Source organism: Coffea eugenioides, chromosome 7 (assembly GCF_003713205.1).
Source record: "Coffea eugenioides isolate CCC68of chromosome 7, Ceug_1.0, whole genome shotgun sequence".
NCBI classification, from domain to species: Eukaryota; Viridiplantae; Streptophyta; class Magnoliopsida; order Gentianales; family Rubiaceae; genus Coffea; species Coffea eugenioides.
This window is the reverse complement of record NC_040041.1, coordinates 7,008,722-7,027,161: the sequence shown is the minus strand read 5'-3', so window position 1 is coordinate 7,027,161 and position 18,440 is coordinate 7,008,722.

The following is an 18,440-nucleotide window of genomic DNA, read 5'->3' as shown; positions in this document are numbered from 1 at the left end:
ACCAAGTTTGCTTTAGCCTGTGCTAAATTTGATTTTCAAAATGAGCCAAAACTTTCCTGATTAGCTGCAGCAAAATTTTTGTGACTTGCAAACTGCAGTAAGTAGTCAGAGCTTTAATTCGAATAGACTTTACTACTGCAGGAATTCAAATTAAAAAAAGATCAGTCCATCTTCCTTGCAAAAATAATAGCTGAAACTCTGAATCAAAATGGCTAAGTTGAGTGTTAAATTCATACTTCAACTCTGCTGCTCGCAACGGATCTTCTGTCCCGCATCCTGTGCCACTCTCTGTTCCACTTTTTATTATATTGAGTTTGTTTGGATAAGAGTTTATTTGGATGATTTATTTGAGATATTTACTGTAGCACTTTTGTGATGTGATGTATGTGAGATAAAAAGGTGGTTGGGAAAATAAAAAGGTGATTGGGATTTGTGAGGCCAAATTTTTTTTTCCAAATTTCCTTTGTCCAAACAAACTCATTGTTATTTCTCCTATATAAATATCATGTTTTAGTTCTTTTTTGTTTCTTTAAGATCCAATAACTATTAATTGAGTAATACACAAAATTTAACAAACTCAAAAAATCAAAATGCATAAAAATGAGATTTTTTAATGAATTTTCTGCTATATTTTTTAATTTTCTATTATATATTGCTTTTTTTAAACTGCTGTATTTATTTTTACTCAATTAATAGTTATTGAATTTTAAGAAAAACAAAAAAAAACTAAAACATGAAATTTATATAGGAGAAATAACAATATAATAAAAAGTGGAACAGAGAGTGGCATAGGGTGTGAGACAGAAGATCCGTTGCGCTGCTAAAGCCAAGAATCATTATTACATGATCAAACTTAATGGACATTGGAGAAGGTTCTTTTTCTGTCATCTCTTACACGAAAAACAAGCAAACATTCTTGACAGAAAACTAAACTGATGAGAATAATTTCTCTCTGATTTGTTATTGTACTTCTTCACTCTTTTGTTAAAGATACTAAAAATTACTTTTCTGCGGGGGAAGATTTCATCAGCAGGCGGAATAACAGAAACTAAGCTCGCAACATGATCAACTACAACGTAGTTGTGGGGCAGATCACCTTCCGGAAACACCCCATTTACAATCTCTACTTTTTGTTCCTTCGGGTCATATAACAAGGCATTGCCTTGAATAGTAGCTATCAAATGCTCCCAGGAGGCAGTGATCCCCATTGTTCGGCATGACAGCGGGATGAAGAATGAAGGGATTCTCAGTTGCTTTATCCAAGTGATTCCTGTCCTGTCTTCCTTCATCACCCATATACCAAACTGAATTTTGGAAGTCCAACCAAACATGGAAAGAGATCCTTGGAACAATTCCAGGTGAGGACCTTGGATGCCATTTGGAATAGGAACTTCAACAACATTTTCTTGAGCCATGTCTAATACATTCAAGACAAGAGTCCGCCAGCCCTGGTCACTTACATGCCAAGCTAACCAATAAGCAAGCCCGTTTTGAACCAATGGCCTCCATGAACCAGAAACTGTATGGGCACTAGGAGTAAGAATCTTCAAGCTAAATGGTTTCCAAGAATTGCTACACAAACTATATATCTCAGCCATGAATCCCGGACGCCTATGTATAATTTTCAGGACTTTGTAGTCATCACTCATTGGATCAAAGTAAAAGCATACGGTTACCTCGGAATCTCTTGGCACCTGGTAATTGCTGGGTGGAAGAGTCCTGCATTGTCTTAAAGCTGGGTTGCATAGGTATACCATAAATTTCGAATCTGACCTGGAACATTTCCTGTGGAAAAAACATATAATCCCGTCACAACAGCCAGACACGTTGAATTTACCATCTCGGAAAATTAGCCTGCAGGCAGGTGAGTTCAGGGAAGCCTGTGCAAAATTCTCTGTCAACTTTTGGGGTTGAAGATCAGAAACTTTGTGGCAGGTGCATGTTTTAGAACTTTCGTCACTGCTTACGAGTGCATTCTCCAAGAAACTAATATTCCGTTTGGATTTGAGAGTTTTTCAAAAACTTGTTTTTCATCTACAATGTTACAGTAAAAATTTTACAAAAATGATAGGGCATAATTTGTTGTTAATTTTATGATTAATTTCCCTCTTTATCCTTGCTAAATATTGTTTTAATTGTTGAAATGTACTTATATTTGGTATTTGGCCCTAATTACAGGAAGTGGAGCAAACAAGTGCTAAAAAGGAGACTTTATTGAGAAAAACACTCCACACATGGGAAGTTCTAAAAGGAAATACAAGCCGGGCTCCACAGGATGCTACAAAAAGAGATTTCCTATCTTTATGCTGAAAAGGGTGGACTTGTACTAGGAGTCTTACGGGTAAAGAGGAAACTAAAAACAAGGACTTTGGCAAAACTCCAATGCTTTGGCCCTTGGACTCTCAATTCAGTGGGGACCACTAGAGATAGCATTAGACTTTCTTTTGGCTTTAAAAAGGGAGAAACGTACAGAGGGTTGAGAGCTTAGTTTTAGAGACAATTCAGTTTTCTTTCTTTTCCTGATTCATGCGTTCTCTTTGGTTCGTATGTACGCCAGAAGTATTGTGACAATCTTGCGTGGGTTCTCCTCAATAGGGATGAACTAAATCCCTTCTTCTAGTCAAGAAAAACGGAGGATTTGGTTCGACTTAAATTGTGAGATCTAATCGATTTTAGCTTTCCTATTATTTTCTGGTATCCGTATATTTTCTGCTTTATTTTCTTATGGTTATTGTATTATTCAATTGTCCTGGGCCCGGATGTTAGATTAATTCAATAATCTAGAGCCAGTTAGAATAATTAAATCCGTAATTGTTTGCTTGTTCTAAATTAGTGGTAACTGGCATAGTCAAGATTATGTCAGAGAAATATACGGGCTAATTCGTAGACAACCCTCATAGCGTATTGTTTGGTTAGAACAGGGTTTCTCTAAATCTTAGGGGAATTGTGAAATTTAATTCTATGGTCGTACCTAAGATTATTTTGCAATTAGGGCAATAGCTGACGGTCGTACCTTAGCTATCGATAATTACGGAGGAATTGATTGTCATCATTTGTTTGACAATTATAACTTGTTTATCAGTTTATATGTGAAATATTCTTGCATCGATGATCAATTAGAAGAACCATTTCCGAAGTTGCTGCTTGACTAGAGTTGTCTAATACTATTTGAGTTTCTATAGTTTGCTATTTAATTTTTATTTAATTATAATATTTGATTAGTATAACTTATTGATAATTTTCCTAAAATCCCCCATTGTTAATTTGAACTCTAAAAGAGACAAATATCCCCATTCCCTGTGGATTCGACCCTACTTATCACTATCTACAGAAATTATATTTTGTTTGAGCAGGTATTTATTATTGCACAGGTTCGGCACCTGTCAATTTTTGGCGCCGTTGCCGGGGACTGGTGCCAGATTCATTTGTTCCTTTTTGAGTTCACCTTGGTTTCATTTTTAATTTATTTTTCTCTTATTTTTTTTATATAGTTTATGGCTGCTAACATTCCGTATTTTGATGATAGACTGGATTTTATTCCTGAATGGGGTTATGAGACTCATGTTTTTCCTAATGATCAATGGGCTGTTGCAAATTGTGGAACTTATTTTGACTCAGGTTATTCAACCGACACATGCCCCGCATTTCAAGATAATCTAAGGGATCCAATTGATACTTTTGGAGATTTTTCACCTCGATTTCAAACGTGGTATGACCCTTACCCAAACAGGTATGATCAAGGATGGTGGGATAATTCCAATTTTAATTATGCGACCGGGCCAATGGATTTTCAATAGCAAGAGTCTCAACAACCACCATCCATGTCAGGTATGTCTCTTCAGGAATTGATTGAATTATTTGCTACTAATACATATCGATTTCATCAGGAGACACAAGCGAGCCTTCGCGACCTGGCGGATCAAATGAAACAATTGACATCCAGGATAGCGCGATTAGCTTCTCACCTTGAAGAATTGCCCTCACAAACCAATATCAACCTTGAAGAAGATGAGAGTGCAATTGTTCGGCCAAATGACATGGAACTGCAAGAGTTTCGAGAAAACGGATTTAAAGATGCAGTTGAAAAGGAAACTGAAGTGCAAGAAATGAGACCCCAGGATCAACTCGTTCAAGTGAATGAATCCAGTGAACAATCTCCAAATGCGGTGACATCTCCTTCATTCCTTCATCAATATTCTCTTGACTCCTATTCTTCAACTCCTGTTACTGAAATTGATTTTATTATACCAGAAAATTTGAAATTTCATGACAGGAATAAGTTAAGAGTGGAGATGGCAAGATATCTTGAACCAATAAATGCAAGTGAGGGAGGAGTGGATGAAGAATGGAGATCACTGCTTGATTATTTGGCGCCATCAACTAGTTCATGGAAGCTCGTAGCTCGTGTGCTCAAGGATTACTCTATTTACGAGGGCTATCAGGATTATATAAAGGATGAAACACTGAAACGAGCCACAAGATTTTATCCTCCCTGGGCAAACATGACAATGTCTAGTCAAAGACGTTAAAGAAAGGCGCTTTTTGGGAGGCAACCCAAATATTAGTTTTATCGTTTTTCGTTGTTCATTACTTTCATTTTGTCGTTTCTCATTTGGGTGGTAGTCGGTCTTAATATTTTCCTCTACTGTGATCAGGAAGTGCAATCTTGACGTGCCCACGCGGTGTTTGTATCTCCTAAGGCCAGTGGACGTTTTATAATCTTGGCGTGCCCACGCGGTGTTTGACTACTAGAAACACAAAAAAATTTAAAAAAAATTAAAAAAAAAATAAAAATTCACATTGAGAAAATTCAAAAACTTCAAAAAAAAACATTTTTTTTTCTTTTTCTTCAAAAATTCAAATTTTGAAATTTTAAATTCTGAAAAAAATTGGAAAAAAAAACCCCAAAACCATTTTTTTTCTTTCTTTCTTCTTCCCTAATTCCCTTTTCCTTCTCTTTGTCCGCCGTCCCTGTCCACGCCACCACCACAAACCTCCATCTCCACTGCACACTCTCTTTCCCCATCACGAGCCATCTGCCCAACGCGCACGCCGCTGACCAGCCACTCTCCCCTCCCGCAGCTGACGCGCCATCGCGCGTTCCCCTGCTCCCTCTGCTCTCTCTCCCTGCAGCGCACCTCCGCCAGCCGCATCACCACGCGACCACCACTTGCTCTCCTCCAGCTTCGTCCTCGGCCAGAGCCACCACCAGTTCGCCCAGCTCACCACAGCTGCGCGCCTCCAACATCACCAGACCTCCACTGACTTCCACCTCCACCAGCTCGCGGCCAGGTCGCACGCCGCCAGCGCGCGAGCTCGCGCGATACCAGCGGCGAATGCCGCCGGCCCTGCTCCACCTCTGCAGCAGCCTCAGCTCCACCGCCGCCTCCGAGCTCCAAGCTCCACCTCACGGACCACGTTCGTCCTTCCACCTCACTCCCTTTCTCCTCGCGCGACCATCGCGCAGCTGCTCCACCTCGCGCGACCAGCTGCTACTGTCCGCCACCACCCAAGCCGAATGCCACCAGCAGCTCCTAGCTCTTCCTCCATTGCTGCCGTCCTTGCCGCGCCGCCCATCACTGCCCCACGCGCCGTCACCACCTGTCAAAAAATTGACAGGTGGAGGTATTGAAATTTCCCCCTCGTTTAGTATTTCCCTGAACCCTCATTTGCTGGAATTTGTGCCTTTTTAGTGGGTTTCTTGTTGGATAAAAACAGGAAGTGGTTTGCTTGATTTTCCTCTTCCTGTTGAACTATTTAGGAGCTTCTGTTGCATTTGTTGGTATTTGATTTTTGAAGGCTCCTCTGACATTTCATTTATTTGGAGGTATTTGGAGTTGCTTTGGGAGTTGATGGCCAATTATTTCCCATTTTCATCTCTAGTGCTGTTTAGTGATTGTTTGGGGTTTCTTAGTGAATTGAGTTTGCCGTTTGATTTAATTTTTCCCTGTGCGTACACCAGTGGTACTGGTTGTGGTAGTTTGCCTAACATTTATTCATTCTCTTTGGTTGGCTGCTTGATTGAAAGCTCAGAGCTTGTGACTAAGTTGTTATTGCCTAAATTCTGACCTGCTATTACTGGACTTGCTGAATTCTTGGGGGCATTTGTTGGGATTTTGGCTGGATATGTGTCCAATTGCTGAAATTTGTTGCTTTGTTTAACCACTCGCATTGCTCCTAGTTTGCTCGAGTGAAATTGGTTGGACGTCCTTTGCCCGTGGAGTTTAACTGTTACATTGTTTGGGGTGGTTTTCTGGTATTGATTGAATTGTTGCACGTAAATTGCTCAGGGCTTTACATTGCGGATTTAGTGGGCCATTTATTGTGCATTACCCTTTTAAATTGGGAGATATCTGTGCTTATTGGGTTGATTATTGACTTTACTAGAGGATATTGATTTCTATTGATCTGCATTTACTTGTTCCTCTATCTGTTGGCAATTTTGTTTCTGTTGATTGGGTTGCCTGTTAGCGACAATGGTGCGACCAAAGTTCTCTTCTAAGTCAAGAGCCTCTCGACCTCAGCCTACCCCAACCCAACCCACCATCCCCGCCTCATCCACCGCTATGACCCCGCCACGGTCCCCGTGACGACTCAGGGAAGTACCGTTGCCCTTATCCTTCCTTTTGCTGTTAGATTATCACATTGAGGGCAATGTGTCATTTAGGTGTGGGGGGAATCAGTTGTGGTGCTAGTATTTCCAGTTTTCAATTTTTAGGTTTTTTTTCCCTTGATTTTAGTTTGATATTTATCTCCTTTTCGTTTATTTCTTTTATTAGTGGTCAGTTCTTATATGAATACCAAATTTTGATGTTGGATTGTTGCCTCTAATTCTGCTTTTGCCAAATTTTAATAATAAAAAGGTATCAAGTTGATGTGGTTGAGTTCAGAAACATCTCTTTGGTGAATATCAATAATTGCTTAACTTTTCCAATTTTCGGTTAACTTTTCTAGGCATAGGGAATGATTGTTGGCATTTTTCATGTGAATTGGTCCAGTTATTAATTTTAGTTCTCCACGTTTGGAAATTTGAGGCTGGCTGCTGTTATTTTTGTATTATTTTTAGTTATTGTGCTATATGGTTGTAAATAAGAGTTGACTGTACTCCGCTAGTGATTAGTACCGAGTAACCGGGGATCTTCACCTAAAGTGTTGATTCTCGCATCAAAAGGTAGTAGTTACTATGAGTGCGTGGTCCCACAGCAATTGAAGCTGAGTAACCGGGCTCTTCCATCTGGCAAATGTTGGAGTTCGCGTCAAAAGGCTCTAAGGGCTATAGACTAAGTTTTTTGTTATTCAAAAAAAAAAAAGAACAAAAAAAAAAAGAAAGAGAAAAAAAAAGGAAAAAGAAGTGAAGTAAAGATTGTGTTAGTATGTGAATAAGTCAGCTTGCCGGTTTGTGATCTTAATGTTGAGATTTTGGTTAATAGTTGGACCATTTGCTGATAAATGTGAGCAACCATTCCTTTTTCTTAGATTAGTTTACTTTAAATTGGAGGAGTTGGTGGTTAAGAGGCTAACCGAGGTAGTTTTTCTTTGATCTTAACCTGTGATACTTGATATATGTTTTTCTGGGTATCTTGGTAATATGGTAGTTGGAGCAATAGCCATTGTCAAATTTTGGTGTTCAATTGCTGTTCTCATGCTTGAGGGCAAGCATGATTCAGGTGTGGGGGGAATTGATAGGACATAATTTGTTGTTAATTTTATGATTAATTTCCCTCTTTGTCCTTGCCAAATATTGTTTTAATTGTTGAAATGTACTTATATTTGGTATTTGGCCATAATTACAGGAAGTGGATCAAACAAGTGCTAAAAAGGAGACTTTATTGAGAAAAACACTCCACACATGGAAAGTTCTAAAAGGAAATTCAAGCCGGGCTCCACAGGATGCTACAAAAAGGGATTTCCTATCTTTATACTGAAAAGGGTGTACTTGTACTAGGAGTCTTACGGGTAAAGAGGAAACTAAAAACAAGGACTTTGGCAAAACTCCAATTCTTTGGCCCTTGGATTCTCAATTCAGTGGGGACCACTGGAGATAGCATTAGACTTTCTTTTGGCTTTAAAAAGGGAGAAACGTACAGAGGGTTGAGAGCTTAGTTTTAGAGACAATTCAGTTTTCTTTCTTTTCCTGATTCATGCGTTCTCTTTGGTTCGTATGTACGCCAGAAGTATTGTGACAATCTTGCGTGGGTTCTCCTCAATAGGGATGAACTAAATCCCTTCTTCTAGTCAAGAACAACGGAGGATTTGGTTCGACTTAAATTGTGAGATCTAATCGATTTTAGCTTTCCTATTATTTTCTGGTATCCGTATATTTTCTGCTTTATTTTCTTATGGTTATTGTATTATTCAATTGTCCTGGGCCCGGATGTTAGATTAATTCAATAATCTAGAGCCAGTTAGAATAATTAAATCCGTAATTGTTTGCTTGTTCTAAATTAGTGGTAACTGGCATAGTCAAGATTATGTCAGAGAAATATACGGGCTAATTCGTAGACAACCCTCATAGCGTATTGTTTGGTTAGAACAGGGTTTCTCTAAATCTTAGGGGAATTGTGAAATTTAATTCTATGGTCGTACCTAAGATTATTTTGCAATTAGGGCAATAGCTGACGGTCGTACCTTAGCTATCGATAATTACGGAGGAATTGATTGTCATCATTTGTTTGACAATTATAACTTGTTTATCAGTTTATATGTGAAATATTCTTGCATCGATGATCAATTAGAAGAACCATTTCCGAAGTTGCTGCTTGACTAGAGTTGTCTAATACTATTTGAGTTTCTATAGTTTGCTATTTAATTTTTATTTAATTATAATATTTGATTAGTATAACTTATTGATAATTTTCCTAAAATCCCCCATTGTTAATTTGAACTCTAAAAGAGACAAATATCCCCATTCCCTGTGGATTCGACCCTACTTATCACTATCTACAGAAATTATATTTTGTTTGAGCAGGTATTTATTATTGCACAGGTTCGGCACCTGTCAAAAAACAACTTCAAAAACACCATATCCAAACAAATATTTTAAAAACAACTCCAAATATACAAAAAATATATTAATGTATATATTTATATATAAATATTATATACAAAAAAATATATTTTGTTTAATAAATATATAAATACATATATAAATATTAATACAAAAATTAATATACAAAAATATATATATATATAAATATATATAAATATTATATACAAAAAAATATTTTGTTTAATAAATATATATTTATATATAAATATTAATACAAAATATAAATATATATAATTAATATATATTTACATATATTTATAAATATATTTATATTTATTTATGTAAATATATAAATATATTTAATTATATATATTTATATAAATAATATATTTATATATATTTATTTCAAATTTTTTTATAATATGTAAATTAATATATATATTAATATGTATATTTTTATATTTATATTTCAATTATGAATATAAGATATATATAAATTATAGTAATATTAATATATTTCAATTATGTATATTAGTATGTATAATATATATATTATATCAATTGAAATAAATATTATATTTTTATATATAAGTATTAATATTTTGTTTAATATATATTTATATATATTTATTTAAATATAAATATATATCTATATTTATTTATATATTTATATAAATATGTAAATATATTTATTTCAACTTTGTTTTATAAAATGTATATTAATATATATTAATATGTATATTTCAATTTATATATTTTATTATATATACAAATTATATTAATATTAATATTAATATGTATATTATATATATTATATCAATTGAAATAAATATATGTATTTATTTATAATTATTAATATTTGTTTAAAATATATTTATATAAATATATAAATATATACATATCAATTTTGTTTATAATATGTATATGTATATATATTAATATATATATTTGTATATGTATATTAAATATATAATAATATACATATTAAAAAACAAAATTGAAATAAAAATATTATATATATAAATAAATAAACATTAATATATAGAAACAGAGCCAGTATATATTTAAAAAGAATCCCAACAAAATTCTAAATTATAAAAATATTCAAAAATATATTTTAAAAATACCTCTAAAAACAATCCAAAAATATCTACAGTAAAAATTTTTCATATACAAAGTTACAGTAAAGTTTTTAAAAAACACCTCCAAAAACAGCTAATCCAAGCGAAGCATATTTTTTACGGAATTTTGTAGCTGAGAACGTATAAAACCACGGTCCTTGGTTATAAGCTGTCGCCAATACTTACAGGCGCAACAAAATCGAACCAAGTTCTTCACGGGTAGTTTGCATAATATTTGAATAATGATATCATCAGGCAAGCGTGGCAATGATGAACCCGAGTTCTCCATGACTTTGACAATTGGGTAATGGCAAGTTATACTCTTGATTTTGCAGATTGCATCGCCAAAACTTGTTCCATTTATGACGAGGGGGACCAAAAAAAAGAAGAAGAAGAAGAAGAAGAAGAAAGAAAACAGGGAAGAGGAATTTATCAGAATCTAAAGAAGATTTACCCATACTAACTTTCTCGCATGAGCTTATCCTCTCACCAAGCACTCCATATATAACCCAATAAAAGACTACCACATCAAATAGAATACCTGAACAAGTAAGTTATGAAAACTTCACTAGAACAAGAATTCCTGCGTTAAAGTAGGAAACTTGAATTTTAAGGTTTTTGGGTTAATTATGTCATCAACCTTTGACCAAACTCTAGTACTATAAGGAAATCTGGGTATTTATTCAATCACTTATCCAGTGCCATCTCCATTTTCAAACATATCTCAAATCTTTGATTCTCTGGATCATATCTACACTACTTCTGTTAATAGCCAAAATCTTTCAAATTTTCTGTCATATCTCCTCTTCTATTCAACATACGCAGGACAGAATCCCAATACAATGGAACTACAAGTTCCTTTGTCCAAGAAAATTCTTCTTGTGCTTACGCTCGAACAGTGATTCAGATACAGAAAGGCATTCCTCGAATACTTCAAGAGTAGGATCTGGGAGCAATGATAAACAATCTAGAACGGAAATTTGTATAATTTTTTCTTGAATCATGGCAAAAACATTGAAGAAAAGTATCAGTTGAATTGGATGCTGAGAAAAGCCAATAACGAAATCCATTATAAGACACTGCCTTTCCATACTGATGGATAAGATTTCGGTAACAGGAAGTGTTAACACCTATAATTAATCGTTTTAAGGTGTCACTACTTAAGAATATATATATCTTATTCATGTAATAGTGAACTATAGTTGAAGTTTTGAACACTATGTAGTCATCTATTGCCGTGTTAATAAAGCCAACAAGAATATTACTGCAGAGTATTAAGGACTAAATAAAGCTATGAAAAATTTAAGCACCAAAATGGTGTAGTTAATCCATAAATAGTATATGCAGAGAATGCTTAAAAGATAATTAAGTACTTTTATTACAAAATGAACTAATTAAAAGTTGCATCGCCAAACATAAAGCAAAAAAAAAAAAATGAACGAAGAATTTCTACAACTCTCAGAAAAAATTTGGCCTACAAACTTCTTGACTGCCATTCTACAGTATTATCTTGAAGTATTAGCCTTGTTTGAAGCCACTGCTTTAGCCATTACGAGAATCTCCGCTGCAAATCCTTCACTTTTACATGCTAAATCATTGATACTCTTCTTCTTGATACCAGGACTCTGCTCATCTTCTTCTGCTAGAAGATAAGCAGGGATTTCCTCATTTGCAAAACCCTCCCATATTTCAAAATTGACGCTGCATTCCTCGTAATCAGCACCTGCCATTGCTAGAGCTTCAATGGACATGGTGTCTTTTCTGTTGCCAGAGAATGTCTTTAATTCTTGAAGATGATAATAACAATTAAGGTTTAGATGGGTTGCTTCTCCAAAAATTTGAGCAGAACAGCTCCATTTATATGTGAAAATTTGGCTGCTGTATTAACTGTTATGACTTGGGCTTCTCGTGATTTCTAGCTGAAAAGTACAGGTTTTGAATGTTACAAATGAACATTGCCATGCCCGTGAAGCCATTGGAAAAAAAATGCAATCGTGTGAAAGTCCATGAATTATTTGTTCTCTTTCCCAGTACAAGTAAAATGTCAAATCTATAGTAGTACGATTAAAGGTTGGATTCTAACCGGTATGGCATCAAATTCAAGATTCTCACGGACTTAATCTGCAATCCGTGCATATGTAAATGACTAAAGATGGATTCATGTAAGATAAATATCTGAACAGATGCATGCATACGTAATCTGAATAGGAACTTGATTACGTTATGCAACTAGATTTTGCTGTCCCTAATAATTGATGAGTTTGTCTAACGAATGATCCCTCACTGAGCAGTCGTTAAAATGTAATTTAGGTGTTACATCTTTTGAAAAATAAAGCTAATTAGATAAAGTGTGCAAATGCAAGGCAATGTAATTTAGATGTTACATTATTTTGAAAAATAAAGCTAATTAAATAGAGTGTACAAATGCCAGACAGTGTAATAATTGTCACTTGTCATAGGTGCATTCATATGGTAGGTTAAGTCTAATTTAGATATGCTAATGGACATCTATTGGATACGGTTTTAAACCAAGACCAAAATTAGACTCTTATGCAATCTAACTAAATTGTTACTTCAATTTTGAAAATCCTCTGCTCAGACGGTAGGAAATTATGTTTTGCTCAGACGGTAGGAAGTTATGTACCTGTAAAATTTAATGTATCATGTTAGAGCAAATTAGCCCGGATAATCACTGAACTTTTTAAATAGTCAAGATTTGGCCATTTAACTATTAATAGTATATTTTGACTTGTTGAACTATCAAAAGTATAAATTTTGGACCATTATATCTGATTCTACTGTTAACTTTGTTAGATATAAGAGATTGTATGATTCACGAGACATACTATTAATAGTTAGATATGATATAATTGACAGTGAAATTAGACGAAATGACCAAAAATTTTTATTTTTGATAGTTTAGTGGATACAAACATACTATAAATAGTTGAGTAGCCAAAACTTGGCTATTAGAAAAGTTTAGTAGCTATCGAGTAATTTGCTTTATCATATTAAGTAGAATGACCATTTAAAGTGCACAAGGGATGTTAAAAATAAATTATGTCATCTTGGTTAGGGATGGCAACGGGGCGGGGTTGGGGCGGGGGACCCCTCCCCCATCCCCCGCCCCGCTACCTACAAACTCCCCCTGCCCCCGCCCCATCCCCCGTCCCCCACTCCCCCCGCCCCGCTTCCCCCGCGGGTCTAAGAAAAATTTGTTATATATTTTATTATGATTAAATTTTAGTAAATAATCAAGTACTAAAATATTAACACATCATCAAATTATTATTCATTATAATTTTACAATTGAAACTTATAAAAACAATCAAACAAAAATTATTTGAATACAATCCAATATGAAGAAATAAATATAACTAAAGCAGTCAAATTTTCACTTTTGGCACAAATACAATCACTAATTCATTATTGTGCTTGTACTTTTTTTAAGAAAAAAATGTTATTGTATTAAGTGTAATTAGGAATTTAGTATAAATGTATTAGTAAATTTAGTATAACCAATTAATAATTTATATTAGTACACATATATAATTAATAATATCAATTATATTATATATACTAATAGACATTATATAATACATATAACTAATAATATCATTATCATAAGTTTGTAACTAATTAAATTATATATTATATATATAATTATATACATATATATTTTATATATTTATTTTTTTAAAGCGGGTAGCGGGGCGGGGTACACTCCCCCTCCCCCCGCCCGGTTTCTAAGCGGGGGGAAATGTTTTCCCCCGCCCCTGCCCCACCCCCAGCCCCAACCCCCTCACCATTAGGCCCCCGCGGGACGGGTGCCCGTGCCCATTGCCATCCCTAATCTTGGTATGAGCTAAACTCAAAGGAAATGGAAAAAGGGAAATATTTGACACTTTGTGTCTGTTCCTTTTTCCCCCAGTTGTCAATGTCAAAAAAAAAGAAAAAGCCACATGATTGTACATCATGTAAACTGTGATTTCTCTTTCTCCAACTCTATCTGATATTCCCTTGCACAGAGGCAAATATGAGACTAGCACAAGCATAAATATACCGACAAACGATTAACCCCAGAAAATTTAATGACATGGGAAAAAAATACATATAATGACAAAACGATCGTACACAAAGAATTAAGTACAAAATAAGTAGAGTAAGGAAAACCAAAATAAACAGAGAGCAAGTACATTTTCATCAAGAAATTACCAAGTGGTCCTATAACCTTACAATGAAAATTGTAAAAACTAAATAGTACTTTTTAAGACCTATAAATTACACTTATATATGTGAATTTAAAGCAGTGAGAGGGACGGATGGGTTGAGTCGTACGGGGAAAGAGAGTGTAAGTGAAAGGTCCTGAAAACCTCTAACTTATACTAAAAAAGAAGAAATTAAAGCTACATTTTCCCCTCAACTTTTTGGACTAAAACACGAGTTGATGGAAACTTTTAAAAAGATCTTTTCGCTTACCAAGTGATTTAGCTCTGAGAATAGGAACGAAAAACGAAGCTAATTTTTATTCTTGTAAATTGATCTGTAGAGGATTAAAATATTAATCTTGAGTATTCCTATTAAAATTTGATATTGGTAGAGAAGTATTATTTATATTTTTTTATGCCATTAACTACTAGTACAATCCGGAAAGCGAAATGTTACATTGCTTTTTGTATGGATCATTGTATTTGGAGATGATCTCTTCCAATGTATCCTCGGCCTTCACGGAGGATTCATTTTCAGTTTAATATGTTTGTCAGTATTTTATATCAGAAAAAGAAAAGGGAAAAAAAAAAGATTGCTGTGATTCCTTCGGAAAATGATAGGGCGAAAAAAAGAAGAAAATACAGCTAAGTTACAATTTGTAGATGAACTCTTCATTCAACAGATCAACAAGAAGAATAAGACTATCCATTTTCCCCAAGAAGTCAACAAATTGAATCAAATGGTTGAACAGTTGAATGTTGAACGGATATAGAGATATATGATATTTTGGTCTACCTATATAAACCAATATGCTCCTAATCCTCTGTGTAGACACCAATTTTTTGAACATACTTTTTAATTCGAAAAATGGGATGCGACAATTTGAGTTGCCTTTTTTCTGTGATAGTCTTTTATAACCTCATACTGTGCCAAAAATAGTGTTGATTGGTAGCTATATGCAGACTTTGATTTAACCATGCATCTTGGCAATTCAATGGAATTGAAGTTGACCATTCCTTTCCAAATTTCCGCATAAATAAAAGGAATAAAAATGAGTACTTAGCTGATTTTGAGGAAGTTAATACAATCCACAGTCTGCACATATTTTGCAGCCATATTGCTGTCATGAATTTGTGAAATCATGAAAGCATACAGTAAACAATTATATAGTTTCTAAACCACAAGAAGAACCAAAATATGTTTACATTTTCTTAGAAAAAAAAATAACATGTGACTTCTGATATTAATAGTGTCCTAGAAGAAAAGGAACTAGCTACATTCCATCCGCTTATTGCATCTCAGAAGTCTTAGTCTCAGTTGAAACCACTGCTTTTGCCACTGCAAGAATCCGTGCTGCAAAATTCTCATTGTCAGATACTAAATCATCGACTTTCGACTTCATTACAGGGCTCTGCAGATCTTCTTCAGCGAGAAGATACGCAGGGGTTTCCACAGTTCCAAGGCCCTCCCACACTTCAAGACTGATGCTACATTTGATGTAATCAGCCCCTGCCATGGCTAGAGCTTCAATCGACATATCTTTCCTTTTGCTGGAGAATATAATCAATTGAGGATGTTACTAAGGTTTCAAACTATGAACAGATTGCTGCCAAATATTCTAACGAGACCATCTCTATTTATATGCGAAATTTTGGCTACAATGTTGTTTTGACCTGGGCTTCTCATGTATTCTCAACTGAAAAACACATGTTTTCAATGTTCTAAATGGACATTTCCATGCCCGTGAAATGATTCATCTGTTTCTCTTTTTCAATCTTTTTCCTAGGACCAATGAACCAAAAAAAAAATAATAATAATAAAAAGAATCATACAACTTGTCTGAAAATCCAGTTAGGACCATCCAGTTGGGCTTCTGATCATGAGTGACCTGTCTGTTTTTGTATACAGGTAAAGTGTCAAAATTCTACAATAACCTTAAATTGAAATCCTATGTGGCTAATGAGGATTGTCATGGGAAAACTGCGCAACACCTACATGGTAAAGAAATTTTGTGACTATGCCTCGTAAATTCATTTTGGTTTCAAGAATTTCCCAATTTAAGTGTAATTGCTTACGCCGTTATCAAGGAATCATTTCAAAACCTAATAGAAAAGTAAAATTGTAAAACTTGATTTGTTGATGATTTACCCAAATTTGTTTTACTACTGAAAGATTTTCTACACCAAAAAAAATGAAAAGTTAAACATTTTGATGAAGTGACATGTAATTCCTTATACTATATAAGAATGAGTTTTGGTCAAAAAGAGGTTTGAATTTCAACCGCATAGATAGGGGCTTTTTGGAAATATAGGATGTTGTGTAGTTTTTTCAAAACTTTTGGTACAACTAAGGGCAGCATGTGTTTGGATATATTTACCGAAATACCTCCATTTTGTTACATTTAAAACTTTGATTTATGGAGACATTTGAGTATTTCTGGAATATGGAATTATTTTGCAACCATTTTTGCATCGAGTACAACTCATATAAGATTATGTATTGGTGTAATTATTGAAATAGTACTATAGACACATTTAATTGAAGTGTGGCTTTTGTTGTGCAATTAACACAACGACACGTTGCTATAACCAACCGTTGGAGGATATTACTTTATCTGAAACAACTTATATTTGCTCTTGGACAATTTTCAACTGACATTTGTAAGGGCCTTTTGAGAATGGTAAAATTATAAAAGTATTGATAAAGGCGTTAAAGTGTGTGTTGCAATTAGAATGTACTATTATTAGTTTTGTTATATTTGATGACTATTTCTTTTTAAAATGTATTATTATTTGTTCAATGAAAAATCATTTTTAATCACATATAGTGAACACCCCTGCGATGCGCCGGCATTCCTTCCCTAGTATTAAAAACACATATAGTGAACACCCCTGCGATGCGCCGGCATTCCTTCCCTAGTATTGTACACAACGTCCTGTTAACCTGTAAGATTACAAGATATAAGAATTTACATACAGGGGATTTTGACAATAAAGAGTGCTAACATTGGCTACAACTCTAAGAATTTAGAGACAAGGGGTGACATGGCGAATCCGCTGACCTTTCCCTATTGCTGTTCATCATTTGAGGGACTTGTGGTAACTGGTAATTACAAGGAACCAAGCAGACTTATGTCGAAAAAAAAAAAGGAAAAAGGTGATATAATACTTGTTATCAGTCATGTATTAACTGTGATTTCTCTTTTTCCTTTTTTTGTCACCCAAACTCATTTTCTATCTTCCCTGATGTGACAAACGTACAATAGACATGGCAAATGGGCGGGATGCGGATGTTTAAAGTAGGACTACAATAGGATCCAGAAAAAAATGGACTTATACCCAAGCAATTCCATGTTAGTTATGGGACTAATATGGGCAGGATTAAAATAGGTTAAACTCATTTTGACATCGCTCAAATACCAAACAAATCCTATTTTATTTTATTTTATTTTTACCAAAAACAAACTCCTTTTTTTGTTCACTTATATTTTAGATTGCTCCAATCCGCAACCAAATTTTTTAAATTTCTTTTGGGTAAAAAATAAAAAAGCCCCCTGTGATAAACTTAATATACAAAAAAGCCTCCTGTGATTTCAAAATATATAACACGATACCTCGTACTTTGAATTAAATTGTAAAGGTGACGGAATCCGTTAAACTTAACGAAAATGAACGAAATGACCAAAATGCCCTGATATAATTAAGCAAAAGACAGCTCAAAAAAATCATTTATTTTATTCTCCAGATAGAGAGAATTGAGGGTTAAGGGGTAGAACAGGTATATTTTTTAAAAATTAGGTATAAAATTTTTTTTTAGTTTCCAATAAGTCATTTCCGTTAAATTTAATAGATTCCGTCACCTTTATAATTTAGTTCAAAATACGGGGTGTCGTGTTGTATATTTTGAAACCACGGGGGGCTTTTCTGTGTATTAGATTTATCACATGGGGTTTTTTGGTATTTTGCCCATTTCTTTTTGTTGCATTTCTAATATAAATTTTGCAGATATATAAGTTGGTATGCAGGGCAGATTGATGGCATACCAAACCATTTTTTTTCTTTTTTAGACAAGCATCCGACACCAAATCAGTCATCCAATAAATTCGTGGAACATCATAAGCA